The sequence below is a fragment of the Muntiacus reevesi genome, chromosome 5 (assembly GCF_963930625.1).
Source record: "Muntiacus reevesi chromosome 5, mMunRee1.1, whole genome shotgun sequence".
NCBI classification, from domain to species: domain Eukaryota; kingdom Metazoa; phylum Chordata; class Mammalia; order Artiodactyla; family Cervidae; genus Muntiacus; species Muntiacus reevesi.
Window position 1 is genome coordinate 90,345,762 of NC_089253.1, and position 17,380 is coordinate 90,363,141.

Sequence of the window (17,380 nt, forward strand, 5' to 3'; positions counted from 1 at the left end):
CCGCCCCGCCCCGCCCCGCCCCTCTTCTTCTTGCCTCGCCCCGCCCCCGGCCGGGGTTCAGGCTGCCGCGCGGGGGGCGCAGTGCGCTGCTGGGCCCGAGGCTGGGGCGCGGGGCGGATGGTGTGTCACGTGCCCGGCGGTCGTTCCACAGCCTCTGCAGCCGCCGCCCCCCTCCTCTGCCTGCGCCATCGCCCCACCCGGAGGCCATCGGGGCGCTCCGGGCGGCGCCGAAGCTGTGGTCCCTCCGGAGGCGTCTTTGGGAAACTCTGGGCAGCCTCCGCTGGGTAAGAGGCCTTGGTTGCAACACCCGGAGGGCTGCAGCGGTGCTGGGCCAGCGTGGGCGCGGGGGGAAGAGGGGGCGGGCGGGGGCTTACTAATAATAATTTTTTTGGTCTCTTGGGAGGGTCAGGGTTATTTCAATAACCCTGGCAGCAAAGCTTTGCTTGTTGTTTAGTCGCTCAGTCCTGTCGGGCTCTTTGCAACCCCCTGGGCTGTAACCCACCAGGCTCCTGTGTCCATGGGATTTTCCAGGCAAGAATACTGGAGTGGGTCGTCATTTCCTTCTCCTGGAGATCTTCCCACCCAGGGATCGAACCCACTTCTTTTGCACTGCATGTGGATTCTTTTCCGCTGAGCCACCTAGGAAACCCTCGTCTCAAATTACCAGAAACTAAAAATTCTGTAATTCTAGCACAGGAGAGTAGTTCATTGGCCAGCAGATAATCCAAGGACTGATGGTCCTGCTGGAGCCCACCCCCCACTAAGGCATTTTCCCTCTAGGTGGGCCCAGGGAAGGCGTCTTGGGATTCCCAGACCCAGGGGGGCCAGTACCAGGGCATCACCAGCTTCTTGATGGCCTTGAGCATACAGCTGGTGGTTTCCCATGAATGTTTGTTGAGTGAATGAAAGAGTGCCGGGTTGGGTACCCACCACCCCCACCCCACCAAGACTTGTCCGTGTAAAAGTGTCAGCTGGCTCCAAGCCACCAAAGGAGTTTTCCTCCACTCCCCTCAACAGAGCAGTCACTTGCACTCTAGAACTGGGAAGATTTTAAAGAGAACTTTTTAAAGACCAAATCTCTTTACATTCTTCACCCACAAGTGTGTGTAGTGTTCACTGAAGGGCACGGAAGATTCACATTGAAGAAGCTGTTAAGAAGAATGTGGTTCCATAGTAATTTCATCTTTACTGTAACTATAAGGGTGGAACTGTTACATTGACTGTAGAGATCTGGCAGTGAACCCTGTAGGGGTTCCTGGGCACAGGGAGCCTTTCCGTTCAGCCTCCAGCATCTACTCCTAAGTTCTAAAGGGCTGTTTCAAGCAGTTGCATATCCGGGAAGAGGGGCTTTGTAGAGTCATGGGAGGAACAACCAAGAAACAGCCTTGGGGTAGGGTCCTCATTCTGCCTCAAGGGACACACTTAATAGAAGCCCTTGATGGGGCATGAGTGGTAAAGAATCTGCCTGCCAACGCAGGAGACACAACAGACTCAGCTTCCATCCCTGGCTAGGGAAGATCCTCTGGAGTAGGAAGTGGCAACTCACTGCAGTATTTTGCCTTGAAAATTCCATGAACAGAGGAGCCTGGTGGGCTGCAGTCCATGGGGCCGCAAAGAGTCGGATACGACTAAGTACATAGAATTGAAACCCAACAAAGGGAAGATGTCAGCATTCTCCATGCCTCGGGAGACCAATTGAGGCCAGACTGAAGAAACCAAAGTTCATCAGAAAGATAACCTGATGGACTTCCCTGGCAATCCAGTGGTTAAGACTCCTCTGTTTAAAAAAAATATTAAAGAAAAAAAAAAAGACTCCTCTGTTTCACTGTAGGGGACTTGGGTTCAATCCTTGGTCGGGAAACTAAGATCCCACATGCCTGACTGTGTGGCCAAAAAATTTAAAAATAAAGATCACCTGAGATGAGATTAAAGGACTGCAGGCCCTGCACGCAGCCTATCTTACCAGCAACCCCACCCTTGTACTGTTATAAAACTCCTCATCAAATCCTCCAGTGTTGAGACACATAGTTTTCAAAGACAGGAGCCCGCAGAGGCCTCCTTTGCCTGGCAAAGCAATAAGGGTATTCTTTTCTGTCACCCAAAACTCTGTTTCAGAGATTCAATTCGGCACCACTGCCCAGAGGCCAAGATTCCGGCATCAGCAGGAGTATCTGGTGAAAGACCTCGTGGTAGCAGAGCTTGGAGTTCAACTTTGTTGTTGTTGTTCAGTCATTAAGTCGTGTCGGACTCTGGGACCCCATGGACTGCAGCACACCAGGCTTCCCTGTCCTTCACCATCTCCCGGAGTTTGCTCAAACTCATGTCTATTGAGTCAGTGATGCCATCCAACCATCTCATCCTCTGTTGCCCCCCCTCCTGCCTTCAATCTTTCCCAGCATCAGAGTCTTTTCCAATGAGTGGGCTCTTTGCATCAGGTGGGCAAAATATTGGAGCTTCAGCTTCAGCATCAGCCCTTCCAATGAATATCCAGGATTGATTTCCTTTAGGAAATTTAGACTGAGGCAGACCAAGGTATAATTCAAGTGGCAGTCCATCCGTCTGGGACCTGAGACCCCACCTTTGATGTGAGGACGCTGCAACAGACTGTTCCAGGTAAGACAGCCTCAGCACTCCCACCCCCCTTCCTTCAGCATGAATCTTCACGTATCAGCTCTGATCCAGTTGGGTAATGAGATCGTGCTGACCTAAATTTCCCAGAGGAATCCCTGGGGAGTGAGCCTTCCACTTCTCCAGGACGTGGGCAGGTAGGCCGATCGATGCTGGGAAGCTGGTCATCCCGCAGTGACCCGGAACAGTATTGAGCAATATCGGAGTCCAGATTGTATGAAAGGGGTGTATACTCATCCTATCAGCACGAACAGTATTGTTTTGTTAAAAAGATACATGCTGTTCAGTTCCTAAGTCATGTCCAACTCTTTGTGAGCCCCCTGGACTGCAGCACCCCAGGCTTCCCTGTCCTCCACCATCTCCCAGAACTTGCTCATATTCATGTCCATTGAGTCGGTGATGCCATCTAACCATCTCATCTTCTCCCGCCCCCTTCTCTCTTGGCCTTCAGTCTTTCCCACTATCAGGGTTGTTATAGATTGTGACATCAGCAGATAAATACCATCCAGGAATTTGAAGACTGACTCAAGTCTTAAACCACTTATCTATCATTCCATGGGGGTGAGTAGGGAGGGGGCATGGTTCTGGGCTTCTGGTGGTGTCATCTCCCCCCACAACTGCACCTCCACCTCCACTTAGATTTTATCACTTGCAGAAGCACAGTTTGCTCCCTTCTCTAATCTCTTTCAGGAAAATTATAGGGAGAAATTGTTAGATAACAAATTAGCTGTCAGCTGCCTTTTCTTTTTGTCTTTTGTGGCCACACCACACAGCATGCTGGATCTTAGTTCCCTGACCAGGGATCGAACCCATGCCCCTTGCAGGGGAAGCTTGGAGTCTTAACCACTGGACCACCAAAGAAGTCCCTCAGCTGCTGTCTGTGATGATAAATGGTCTGTCCAGAGCTGTCTCAGACACATTGCAAGCCTTTAGAGCAGACTTCTGCTGCCTTCACATGCTCCCGCCGCCTCAGGGCTCCCATTGTCTCTGAGTCCCTTTTGCTGGTTGAAGAAAATGGACCAGAGATTGGTATTAGACAAGTAATGCAAACCCCAGCTGCCATTCACCAGCTGTGTAATCTTGGTTGTTGTTGTTCATTAGCTAAGTCATGTCCGACTCTTTGCAACCCCATGGATTGCAACTCACCAGGCTTCTCTGTCCTTCACTATATCCTGGAGTTTGCTCAAACTCATGCCATTGAGTTGGTGATGCTATCTAACCACCTCATCCTCTGATACCCCCTCCTCCTCCTGCCCTCAATCTTTCCCAGCCAGGGTCTTTTCCAGGGAGTTGACTCTTCCCATCAGGTGACCAAAGTATTGGAGCTTCAACTTCAGCATCAGTCCTTCCAATGAATACTCAGGGTTGATTTCCTTTAGGACTGACTGGTTTGATCTTGTAGTCTCAAGAATCTTCCAGCACGGCACTGTCATTCACCAGCTGTGTAACCTTGGGCAAGTTATCTAATCTTTCTAGGACCCAGTTTCCTCATCTGTTGAATTGCTCTGCATGTTTCCCAGAATTTGGTGGTGGGGAAAGGGTAGCAATCATGCCACAAATATTAATTGAGCACAACATGTGAAAGGTATTGTGTTAAACTAAAATGCAGAAAGTTTTGAGGAATGTCAAGATAGTAGGCCCATTTTAGATATTATTACTTTATCTTATTATTGGAGTATAATTGTTTTTCAGTGTTGTGTTATTTGATGCTGTACAACAAAGTGAGTCAGAGATACCATTATTGACAATAAGAAAAATAAGTTTTCTAGAAAAGCTTGAAATCAACAACACAAATGTGTGACAAGATCCACCAGAAGAAAAAGAACTGAAACATATTTTTCAAATTTATACCCATTCTGCATTCTTAATACGAGATATACTTATGTCATGAAGTGAAACTGGAGTAGACCTTACCTTTCAGAACTTGGATCTTAGAGCGTTCATGAGTTAGTGCGTGCGTGCTCAGTCAGTCGTGTCCAACTCTGACCCCGTGAAATGTAGCCTGCCCTGCTCTGCTGTATTTCCGAGGAGAATACAGTAGTGGGTTGCCATTTCCTACTCTAGGGGATCTTCTTGATCAGAAATCAAACCCAAGTCTCCCATGTCTCCTGCACTGGCAAGTGAATTCTTTACCACTGTGCCACCTGGGACTTAATAGACATATTCTCTTAACTCTTTTGCTGGGGGTGGGGGTGCGCGGGTCACTCTGGATCACATAATTAGCAGACAGTGACACCTGCTGGCAGAGTGTGATATTGCAGTGTAGCTCTATCAGACACTGCTGGTCATCAGAACAAGGGGGTGATGTTGAGTAAAGTTTCGGCAGATTAGTTTTTTTTTTTTTTTTTTTTTTTTAGCTGCATCATGTGGCATGTGGGATACTAGTTCTCTGGCCAGAAATTGAACCTGTGCCCCCTGCATTGGAAGCATGGAGTCTTAACCACTGGACCACCAGGGAAGTTCTCAGCTACTTTAAATCAGATATTGGGTAGCAGCAACCAGGCTTGAGGAGAGTTCCTATGACCTTGAGAAGAAATGAATAGATGACCTTGGATTTGTCACAATAATTATTGTAAAGTTCTTTGAAAACACTTTTAGTGCCTAGAAGTGAGCTGGCTGAGACCTTGATGCCTATCTTGACTCTCCACTGGACATTTTCAATAGTCTTTCAGTGTATTTTTCCCCCATGGGAACATCTCCAATATTATAGTCAAATGCCAATACAAGTGAAGCACCTCTCCAAGTATTTATTCTTTTACTAAATATTGAAGAACTGAATGAATAAGTATTGAACAGCACTATTCTGCAGGCTGGAGAGAGAGTAGTAAACAAAATAGACCGGGCTGCTGACCTCAGAGAATTTCCATGGGAGGGGGAGAGACAGAAAAAAAAACAGTAAATGAGATCATTTCAGAGAGTAAAAAGTGATAATAAAGAGTCATTTTATATAAATTTGCTCTGTGGACTATTTTTCTTTAGGAACAAACATGTATTCAAGTGGACTCAGTTCAACCATTAAGACTCTATATATGGAACTTCCCTGGTGGTCCTGTGGCTAAGACTCCGTGCTCCCAATTCAGAGGGCCCACGTTTGATCCCTGGTCAGGGAACTAGATCCCAGATGATACAACTAAGAGTTCGCATGCTGCAGTTAAGAGCTCGCGTGCTCCAACTAAGACTTGGTACAACCAAACAAATATATACATTTTTAAAACTCTATGAGAAGGTTCTAGAAAGGTCACCCATCATCCCAAATGACAAAGGAGAAACCTCTGACAGTCAGGGACTCATATTTCCTTCCTGTTCCCCCACCGCAGTTTGCTATGTTTGGTCGACCCCTTGAAAATGAGTCCAGACTCAGGTTTGACCTCTCTATTTCATGCTCATCTCAGGATGCCCATTTTTCCAGCTGGAGGCCCTACCACCACACTCATTAAGCAAGCATTTTAGTGGGAGTGAGCTCCCCTTCTGTGCTGTGAGCTTCTAAGGCTTAGCATTGATTCCACAAGAGACCAGCTTGGAGAATGCGATGAATCAGCTCCCATTCTGCCTCACTGCTGGAAAAATGCCTCCAAGAGCTTACAGCACCAGTCCTTTCACTTTTCTGCACAAAGCCTGGCACTTTCTGGCTGGGAATTGGTGATGCTGGTTCTATTTCCTCACTGGCGATGTCCTGGATATGTCTCTCCAGGAGAGATCAGGTTGGAAGAAGAAAGAATTAAGGTATTCAGGGGCTTCCCTAGTGGCTCAGTGGTGAAGAATCTCCCTCCCATTGCAGGAGGCACAGGTTCAATCCCTGGTCTGGGAGGATGCCCATGTGACATGGAGCACCTAAAACTAGGCATCACACACGCCACAACCATTGAGCCTGTGCTCTAAAGCCCACGAGCCGAAACTACTGTAGCCTGTGTGCCCAGGAGCCCGTGCTCCACAAGAGTAGACCCTGATCACCGCAACTAGCAAAAAAGCCTGTGCAGCAACAGAGACCCAGCACAGCCGAAACTAAACAAATAAACTTTAAAACAGAGAAAGAATTAAGGTATCCAAACCTATAGTATGATCATGGAGGAGGATTCTGCGAGTAGAGAAGGCTGCCCAGCCGAGGTTCCAGGCTGAGCAGGGAAGCTTCAGCCAGCCTCCTGCCTGACCCTGGGAATGGGGTCTGAGAGCTAACTTCCAGACATGAGAACACGCCGTCTGTCACTGAGAGGAGCAGGCACTGCTGGGTGCGGCCGGCGGGGCAGCACGCTCTCTCAGGCAGTGGACCCAGGGGTGACCCCTGGCCGGCTGTGGGCTGTGGGGCATCTACAGGGTCGGTGTAATGAAAGGAGAAATCACTAGAGCGATTAGGAAAGTGAGGAGAGAGTCCACCCCCAGGATTTCCCTCTGCGGCCATGATGAAATTGGATGGGCATCTCTGTGTTCTTCCATGGGATCTTAATGTTGACCTTTGCATTAAATCTCCCAGACACTTTCCTGAAGGCCAGCACCAGGCCTGTCAAACTTGCAAAGCATGCAGGACCCTCCTGGAATTCTGCATCTGTTTATTCCCATATGCTTAATCTTGCTCAAGCAAATGCTGATTGAAAACTGCTGGAGAGAAATATTTATTGTCCTCTACCCAGCCACTGGAGATGGTCCTTCCCCACCCCCGTGACCTGGAGCTCAGACTTGCTTAGGCCAATGGGATGTGAGCAGTGTGTGATTCAAACAGAGACTGAAATGAGCTTGCACCACTGGGCTCTACTTCTTGGCACCTCTGTGACCATCAGAAGAGTTTCTCAAGGGTCTCTGCTACCCCTTTGTCCTTGGGATGAACGCATAGAACAGAGCTCTGAGCCACATCAGGGAGCCCTAGGTTCCAAAGCAAAGTCACCCAGTCAAGCCTGGGGGGACCAACTGGCCCCCAGCCATCCTGTAGAAATGTGAGTGAGAAGAAATGATTTGTGGCTGGAAGCCACTGTATTTTAGGGTGGTTTGTTAAGCAGCAACAGCCTACTGATACAAGAGCCTACAGTGTACTGAGCTCCGAGTAAAGTAAGAGTGAAAATAACTCCTGCGACAAGTCTACAGAGGAAGAGGTACATGGGAAAGAAAGCATGCTATGGGAAGACAGAATCGGGTCGAATAGGATGAGAGCTGGGAGCTGGAGGAAAGGCAGGGGATGACTAGCAGGCAAGGAAGGAAAATCCAGAGAGGCCCTGGGATGATGCTTCATGCAGGTGGGAGCTTGACACTTGGAGGAGCTGCAGCAGGGAGTTGGAGGAGCCAGGAGAGATGGGGGAGGGGGCATTCATGTGGACTGAAGGGACAGGTAGAAGGCAGACTGCCTAGAGCATTGTGAGCACGTTAATTATTCTGATACACATTTTGCATATATCACTTCCACTGCTGATTGGGAATCAGATTGGAGGAAAACAATCAAGCAAGGCAAAATAATCATAGTTTAGCCATTAAACAAAGCCAGGGACCTTTAGTTGCTCTTCAAGGACTACAGATAATATGCTTAGCCATGTCCTTTGACATCAAAAAAGCAAAAGAGTTCCAGGAAAACATCTACTTCTGCTTTATTGACTATACCAAAGCCTTTGTGTGGATCACAACAAACTGTGGAAAATACTTAAAGAGATGGGGATACCAGACCACCTGACCTGCCTCCTGAGAAGTCATATGGAGGCCAAGAAGCAACCATTAGAAGTGGACATGGAACCACAGACTGGTTCCAAATCAGGAAAGGAGTACGTCAAGGCTGCATATTGTCACCCTGCTTATTTAACTTATATACAGAGTACATCATGAGAAATGCTGGACTGGATGAAGCACAAGCTGGAATCAAGATTGCTGGGGGAAATACCAATAACCTCAGATATGCAAATGACACCACCCTTATGACAGAAAGCGAAGAAGAACCAAAGAGCCTCTTGATGAAAGTGAAAGAGGAGAGTGAAAAAGTTGGCTTAAAACTCAAGAGTCAGAAAACTAAGATCATGACATCTGGTCCCATCACTTCATGGCAAATAGATGGGGAAACAGTGGAAATAGTGACAGACTTTATTTTGGGGGGCTCCAAAATCACTACAGATGGTGACTGCAGCCATGAAATTAAAAGATGCTTGCTGCTTGGAAGAAAAGTTATGTCCAACCTAGACAGCATATTAAAAAGTAGAGACATTACTTTGCCAACAAAGTCCGTCTAGTCAAAGCTATGATTTTTCCAGTGGTCATGTATGGATGTGAGAGTTGGACTATAAAGAAAGTTGAGCGCTGAAGAATTGATGCTTTTGAGCTGTGGTTCAGTTGCACAGAATGGAGAAGACTCTTGAGAGTCCCTTGGACTGCAAGGAGATCCAACCAGTCCAACTTAAAGGAAATCAGTCCTGAATATTCATTGGAAGGACTGATGCTGAAGCTGAAACTCCAATACTCTGGCCACCTGATGCAAAGAACTGACTCAAAAGACCCTGATGCTGGGAAAGATCGAAGGCGGGAAGAGAAGAGGATGACAGAGGATGAGATGGTTGGATGGCATCACCAACTCAGTGGACATGAGTTTGAGTAAACTCTGGGAGTTGGTGATAGACAGGGAGGCCTGGTGTGCTGCAGTCCATGGTGTCGCAAAAAGTCGGACATGACTGAGTGACTGAACTGAACTGAGCTGAACCTTTGAGCTATTTTGCAGATACTAAAACCCCCACCATGACCTTTCCCGATGGAAAGTGAACGTGAAAGTCGCTCAGTCATGTCCAACTTTTTGTGACCGCATGGACTATAGCCTGCCAGGCTCCTCTATCGATGGGATTCTCCAGGCAAGAATACTGGATTGGGAAGCCATTCCCTTCTCCAGGGGATCTTCCCAAAACAGGGATCAAACCCAGGTCTCCCGCATTGCAGGCAAATTCTTTACCACCTGAGACACCAGGGAAGCCCTCTCCAGCGGCTCAGCAGGTAAACAATCCACCTGCAATGCAGGAGACCCAGAAGACTCGGCTTCGATCCCTGGGCTAGGAAGATCCCCTGGCAGAGGAAATGGCAACCCATTCCTGTATTCTTGCCTGAAAAATCCCATGGACAGAGGAGCCTGGCGGGCTACAGTCCTAAGGGTGGCAAAGAGTTGGACGTGACTGCGTAGCTAAGCACACGAAACCCACAGCAGGTGGAAGATAACTGTATCCTGCCCATAAGCATGCAGACCCCAGGCTGGCTGGAACCAGAAGGTTAATGATGCTGACTCCCACTTACCTCACCGCTCACCAATCACAACCAATCAGAAGAATGTCCACAAACTGATCACAAACCGCCTCCCCTCCCCTATCTTTTTCTGGGTCTTCATTGCTTTGCTCTAGCTTTCTCTAGTTGTGGCAAGTGGGAGCTACTCTTCACCATGGTGAGCAGGCTTCTCATTGCCATGGCTTCTCTCGTGATGGATTACAGGCTCTAGGGTGCACAGCTTAACTGCTCCGAGGCATGTGGAATCTTTCTGGACCAGGGACCAAAGTCGTGAACCCTTCATTGGCAGGCAGATTCTCATCCACCATGCCACCAGGGAAGTCTCAGACTATCTTTTAAAAAAAAGAAAAACCTTTCCCTGAAAGCTTTTGGGGAGTTCAGGCCTTTTACGCACCAGCTGCCTAGACTTCTTGCTTGGTGCCTACAGTAAACACTGGACTGTCCTTCACCACAACCTGGGGGCAGTAGACTGGCTTTACTGTGAATGGGTGAGTGAACTCAAGCTTGGTTTGGTAACAGTGGAAACCCTGCTTCTTTCACCAGCTCCCAGGGCACTGGCGACCAAGCTTTTCCCCCAAAGACAAGAAACCAGAGGGATCTTTTGGGGAAAAACTAAATCGTCCAAGAGCAAAGACCTATAGATTCTCACACTTGAGGGCCCTCAACAAACAAGTGCACTCCACCCGTGGATAAGCACCACCTACCCTCCCATCCCTCAACTCGGGCCTCTCATTGCAGTGGTGGCTTCTCTTGTTGCGTTGTGGCATTCAGGCTCTAGAGCACGGGCTCAGTAGTTGTGGAGAAAGGGCTTAGTTGCCCCAAGGCATGTGGAATCTCTTTGGACTGGGATCGAACCCATGTCCCCTGCACTGGCAGGAGGATTCCCAACCTCTGGACTGTTGGGTTAAGTCCCTCCATCAGCTTTCTAAGCCTCACTTTCAAAGGTGAAGGGGAGCCAAGGATGGCAGATATTTGAGCAGAGCCTCCAAGCTGGTCAGGATAGGTGAGATTATGATGGTACCAGTTCCCCAGAGCTCAGAGTCTTGACTTATCTTCCACACTCAAGTTCATCTCACTATAGGGAAGCCCTGCCTCCTCCTCATGAAGGGACCCAGACCAGCAGCATCTCCATCATCTGTGGGCTGCTATAGCAAAGAGAAGGCATGACCACTTCCCTAACAACTCTCTACCTTTACTAATAATTTTGCTGTTGTTTTTCAGTGACCTGAAACTGACAGGAAAGTTGCAAGAACAATGTAAAGAATCTTTTTTTCCCTTGGACTTCCCAGGTGGTACAGTGGATAAGAATCTGCCTGCCCACCAAGGGGACACGGGTTTAATCCCTGGTCCAGGAAGACTCCACATGTTGCAGGGCAACAGCAGCATGCGCTGTAATCCCATGCGCCACGACTGAGCCCACGTGCTGCAACTACTGAAGCCTGTGCTCCACAACTAGAGAGTAGCTCCCACTTGCTGCAACTAGAGAAAGCCCTTGAAGAGAAAACAGCATTGAAGACCCAGCCCAACAAAAATAATAAAATTAATAATAATAATGAAAAATTCTTGAATCACTTGAGCGTTCTGACATGACCCCTCAACGCCCCCCAAAACAAGGCTACTCCTCTACCTAAGCACAACGCATCCCTTCAAATCAGGAGCCTCTCGCTTTGGGATGTGAACATATCTAATCCTCAGACCCTACGTCCAGTCGTCCAATAAAGGCCTTCAGAGCAGAAAGACCCATTTCAGATCACGTGTCACCTTTACTGCTTGTCCTTTCCTACAGAGTGAGATGTTCCAGGCTCATTTTATGCCTGCCCTGCTACAGCGATTTCCCCAAGGAGCCCTGATTCCTTTTGCTGGAGAGGAAGATTTAGAAGTCAGGATCTGGGTATTCATTCTCATGGCGCTTGCCCATGTTGGACCCTCGCTCGGGGAGTAACCATGCAGGGTTGGAGCTGGAGGCCGCAAGACTCCAGAAGTGGAACTGGTGGATGCCTGTGTTGAGAGGGGAGTCACAGTTTTCTCAGGGATTTGAGGGAAGAATTAGCGATAGAAAATTAAAAGACAAGGCAATAATTAACTATAGGAAAAAACATAGCAAAACACACACCAGAAAGGAAATTTAATCATAGTATACCATGTGGCTCGGCTATAAATCATATTTAGATGTATGTGTATGTATGTGTGTTTAGTCAGTCATGTCAGATTCTTTGTGACTCCACGGACTGTAGCCCACCAGGCTCCTCTGTCCATGGGATTCTCCAGGCAAGAACACTGGAGTGGGTTGCCATTTCCTTCTCCAGGGGATCTTCCCAACCCAGGGGTCGAACTCCGGTCTCCTGCATTGCAGGCAGATTCCTTACCATTGGAGCCACCAGATAAGTCCTTACAATAAATACAGTAAATGTTTATTTAATCAGAATGGTGGGGACTCCCCTGGTGATCCAGTGGTTAGGAATCTACTTAGCAATGCAGAGGACTTGGGTTGGATCTCTGATCGGGGAACAAAGACCCCCACATGACGCAGAGCAAGGAAGTCTGTGCACCACAACTTCCGAGCCCGTGTGCTTGTGCTCCAAGTAGAGAAGCCCAAATGCCACAACTAGAGAGAAGCTCCTAAGTGCCGCAGATAAAGCCTGAGTGCTGCCGTGAAGACCCAGCACAGCCAAAAATTTTTAAAAATAAAAATATAATAATGTAACTATATTATGAAGTTGGAAGGAGAGAGTGTGGATTCTCAACTCTCATGAAAGGATGATAATAATAAATGATGTTGATGACCAACAGTTATTGAGAGATTATTTCATGCTAGGCCCAAAGTACATGTGTAAATTATTCACTCCTTACATGAGCCCCATGGGGCAGGTATTACTATCCCACATTATAATAAGAAATCTGAGGCATGATGAGATAAATAACTTATTCATTCTTGTTCTACTAGTAAGTGGCAGAGTCTAGATTTGAACCCAAGTAATCTGACTCAAAAGTCAGCATCTTATCTGTTATTCGATATGGTTTCTTACATTTGGATGATGTCATAGTGAAAAAATAAACAAGCTGTTGAGAAATACAGCTGTGAATATCAGAATAAATAGCTAAAAAAGAATTGTAAGTAGCCACCTCTTGGGTATAGCAACTGGGCGTAGGGAGGGGTGGGACAGGAAATTGCTGGGGAATTTTGCTTTACTTGTTTTACTTTACTCTGAAATGTTAAAAACTATTTTCATGCACTATTTTGATTAAAATACAAATCAAGTCCAAAAAAGGAGCTTCAAACGGTACAAAGGGATCCCCCATCTCCTCTCCCCAAGGCATCCCGCTGGCCAGCTTCCTGTGTTCATCCAGACCTATCTGTGCTCGGACCTGGGGGCCATACTCCACACACGGTTCTCCCTTCACTCCTCTCTTGGAGACGGTCAAGCATCTCTTGATGAGCATAAGCATCCCTCTGGAGTGTTCCACGGTGGCTCCGAATCAAGACAGGTATCCCACCTGGAGGGGGCCCTGGGACAGCTCTTCCCCATGTGCTGAGGACCCACCTGAGCCGGTCACCGAGACATGGGAGCAGGGCTGTCAGGCCCAGGCAGAGCACAGAGCCCTGGGGTCTGAGCCAGAGGGAGAGCTCCTGCCCAGCCGCCAGGTGCCTAGAAGATCTAGAGGAGACCAGGTCAGTAAACCAGGTGTCCCGGGGCATCAGGGGTCATTTATGCCTTCATCCTGTGATTTCTAGGTCACAGAGATGCCCAGGGCCTCCAGACTTATGGTGCTTTGGACATTGGGTCTGTGACTTTCCTGATGGTCCAGTGGCTAAGAACCCATGCTCCCATTTCAGGAGGTGTGGGTTCCATCCTTGATCAAGGAACTAGATCCCACATGACACAACTCGGGGTTCGAATGCTGCAACGAAAGATACTGCATGCTGAAAGAAACAGACATGGCGCAGTCAAATAAATTTTTTACAAACAGTCAGTCAGGCCCTCCCACCCTGCCCCAGGAATCTGCCCTCTGGAGTGGGCGAGTCCCTCCCTGTCCTCCACCCTGTCCTCGCTCCACCTCCCAGACCACTGTAGCTGCTCAGTGTCGGGGAAGCTGAGTCTGGGTGAGGTCTCCAGGGTGCCCACTCTCTACCCAGCAGGAGGAGGACTGGGGTGGAGTGAGCTGAATTTCCTTTCTATTTAAAGAAAAAAAACCCAAGTCAATATTTTTAGGTGCCCGCTAAGAAGCTGCTTCCTCTGAACAGGGTCTTCGTCTGCCGTGTGGCGGGGAGGTGGCTGACCCAGCCTGCAAGTTAGGATTGGAGCGGGGAGGAGGGGGGGAAAGGGGGGGCAGTCCGCTTCCTGGGCTGGTGCAGTTCAGTTCAGTTCAGTGGCTCAGTCGTGTCCGACCCCGTGGACTGCAGCACTCCAGGCTTCCTGGACAGATGCTAACATCTGGTTTCAAGTGAAGGGTCTGTTTTTTTCCTACTCAGCCAGTAGGTTTGCCTGAAGCTCCAGAAGGAACTTGCCGGAAATTGGTGGCAACTTGAACCCAGGCTCCTTCTGGCCTCTGGATTTCATTCTGATACCAGACCACCCAGGCAGCTGGCGTGTACCAAGAGCGGGCTGAGCTCTGTCTGGAAGCCATATCTGAGCGACTCTGCTGCGGGTGCCTGAAGCCACGTACGGGATTGTCAACCTGCGCTGGTTTCTCTCTGCCCGAAAGGGACAGTTGCAAGAATGTTCCCCACTGACTCTGTAGCATGTGCGGGTGTGGAGCGTGTGTGTGCTCCATCATGTCCGACTCCTTCCGACCCCATGCACTGTAACCTGCCAGGCTCCTCTGTCCATGGAATGTTCCAGGCAAGAATACTGGAGTGGGCTGGCATTTGTACTCCAGGGGAGAAAGGAATGGTCATCCACTCCAATATTCTTGCCTGGAGAATTCCACGGACAGGGGAGCCTGTCAAGCTGTGGTACTTTCACTTTCACTCCAGGGGACCTTCCTGACCCAGGGATTGAACTGGCATCTCCTGCACTGGCAGGTGGATTCTTCACCGCTGAGCCATCTGGGAAGCCCTGTGCATGTGTGGAGGTCCCCTCTGTCCCCCAGGGCAGCTGGGAAGGACACAGAGACTACAGCTAAGACCCAAGAGAGAAGATCGGTCTTCCCTTAGGGACTTCTAGGTTCCGGGTGATCCCCGGGAGGTGGAGCTGAAGCCTGGGCACGTTGGCAAGTACAGAAGGAAGGACTGACTGCTGGATGGACAGCTTTGCTGGCAAATTGGCCTCCCCAGCCACATTCTCGAAGACTCTGCACTTTCCAGGGGCTTCCAGGTCATCAGTAGGCTCCTGGGGAGGGAGACCTGGGAGTCACATCCCATCAGGGCTGCCAGGACCCAAGAGAGAACTGTGGTGCCCTATAACAAGGTCACAGGATAAAAATCTCTGGGACTGACCAAGCTCCATAGCAACTTTTGCTGTGAGCCTCCGGATCTAAACCAGCCAGTCCCCTGATGCCACATTAGGTAAAATACCCACCCACCCTATAGCATCCTAACTAATTACCTAATGCCACCATTCCAGTAGGGATTTCTTTATATTGAAGCTCTGAAAATTTGGCTACTAGCCTGTGAAAAGATTCGACTCTCCCTTGAGCAGGCCTGCTGTTCTAACAGCATCTCCCACTCTAATAAACTCTGCTCGCCTCTCATTCTGCCTCATGTCTAGAAATTCTTTTCCAGCCCGTGCACGGACCACAACAAGAACCATCCTCTGGGGTTCTGGCAGCTCCAGTTTCCCCGGCTTGTGGATCGTGAAACTGAGGTCCACATACGGGAGGGGCTGAGCCGAGGCCCACAGCAGTCCTTCCTGACCTCCGCGCCGGGCCAGGCTCTCCCCCACCAGGTGGGGAGCTCTGAGGAAGGTCCTGCCCCACCCGAGGCCCCGAGCACAGTGCCTGGCACACAGTAGGTGCTCAGCAAACATGGGTGGGTGAGTGTGACTTCAGTTGGCAGTGTTTCCTGAACACCTAATTTGAGGCTCCCCACTTGTAGAGTGTTTTCTGGCCCCCTGGCCTGCTCTCCAGGACCCCAGAACTGCCGCCTCTCACGGACTCCTGCTGGTCCCACCCCAGGTCAGCACTTGGGAGCCCACTTTGTGTAAGACGAAGGCCCTGGCACCCGAGAGGCCCCTACTGTGTGATGAACGGGTGTAGTGGGGGACACACTACCTGCTCTCACTGGAGCCCGTGCCTCTGGCCATGGGTCTCTCCTGAAGGGCCCATGAAACCACGTGAAACCCAGGCTCGGGGCCTCCTCCCCACAAAGCTGGGCTGACCCTCCCAGTCAGCAGAAGAGGAGACCGAGGTTCATAGTGGTGAAACTGGGCTGTCACTGCCCCTGAGCATCAGGGCTGGGATCTGAACCCAGAGGTTTCTGACTCCAGGGCCCAACCCTTAAGCCCATAGCGTGCTGTCTCCTCCCAGGGACCCTGGAGAGGCCCAGGACAGTAGGATCTGCTTACTTGCTCCCAGCATACTACTGAGGGGTGGAAACCATACCACAGGCTATGTTGCACACCCTTGCTGTTTGGACAGGCCTCGGGCCCTGAAGGAAATCACTCTTGGCAGGAGAGCCTCCCGAGGGGGAGCTGCCGTGTGGGCAGAGTCGGAGCCGGGACCTCTTGGAGCCAGGCCTCTCCGCTGATCCAAAACACAGGGCCACACAACCTCACGCAACATCCTGAGGCAGTACTGACTCAGTCAGCAAGCACTTAGAGGGCGCCAACTGTTTATAAGGCCATAGAGATGAGTAGCTGACCCTTGCTGGGCTAGTGAGGAGGGTACATGCGTGCGTGCTCAGTCATGTTTGACTCTTTGTGACCCCATGGACTGTAGCCTGCCAGACTCCTCTGTCCATGGGATTCTCCAGGCAAGAATACTGGAGTGGGTTGCCATTTCTTCCTCCAGGGGATCTTCCCAACCTAGGGATCGAACCCATGTCTCCTGCATTGGCAGGCAGACTCTTTACCACTGAGCCACCAGGGAAGCCCGGTGGGGAGAGGGCGTCACAGGACAGATCACATGCTGGTGTGGAAGAGGGGACCCTGCCTGCCTTGTTCATGTCCGGGTTCCCAGCATTCACCACAGTGATGAGTTGTGTGTGGGATGAATGGATGGATGATGGATGATGGATGGATGACTGCAGGGCCGGGTGGTCTGGGTGATCCCCGTCTTGCTGAGCCTTCACAACACAGCCAGACCCGGCTGGACCCCTCTCCAGTTAGCAGCCCCCTTGATGACCCCACTATCCCAGGAAATGATGCTCCAGATTTCCTCCCCAAATCACCCTGACCACCATGAGATATCTTTGGAGTTTCGTGCTTTGTATAGGGAAGGGATGGAATTTTACTTTCTGCTCCAGGTTTGTTTTAGCATAAAAATATTTTCCTTCAACTCCTAGAGCACAGATTTTGTTCTAGGAGATGGTGCTTTGTTTGTCCTGTGGTTCAAGTTCTCCCAAGTCTGTGTAGTGACGTTTTCGAGA

General features: G+C 49.7%; 1 long non-coding RNA gene across 2 annotated transcripts; it reads left to right on the top strand.

The window, feature by feature from the left end:
• The first annotated feature begins 56 nt into the window (after positions 1–56).
• LOC136169059 (uncharacterized) lies at positions 57–12,951 on the top strand. 2 transcript variants are annotated; one of them, XR_010663372.1, is made up of 3 exons: positions 57–284; positions 2,116–2,613; positions 11,145–12,951. It is a non-coding gene; the product is annotated as an uncharacterized lncRNA (long non-coding RNA). The 2 variants fall into 2 exon arrangements; XR_010663373.1 differs by lacking the exon at positions 11,145–12,951 and adding an exon at positions 4,986–5,567.
• Positions 12,952–17,380: the final 4,429 nt, after the last annotated feature.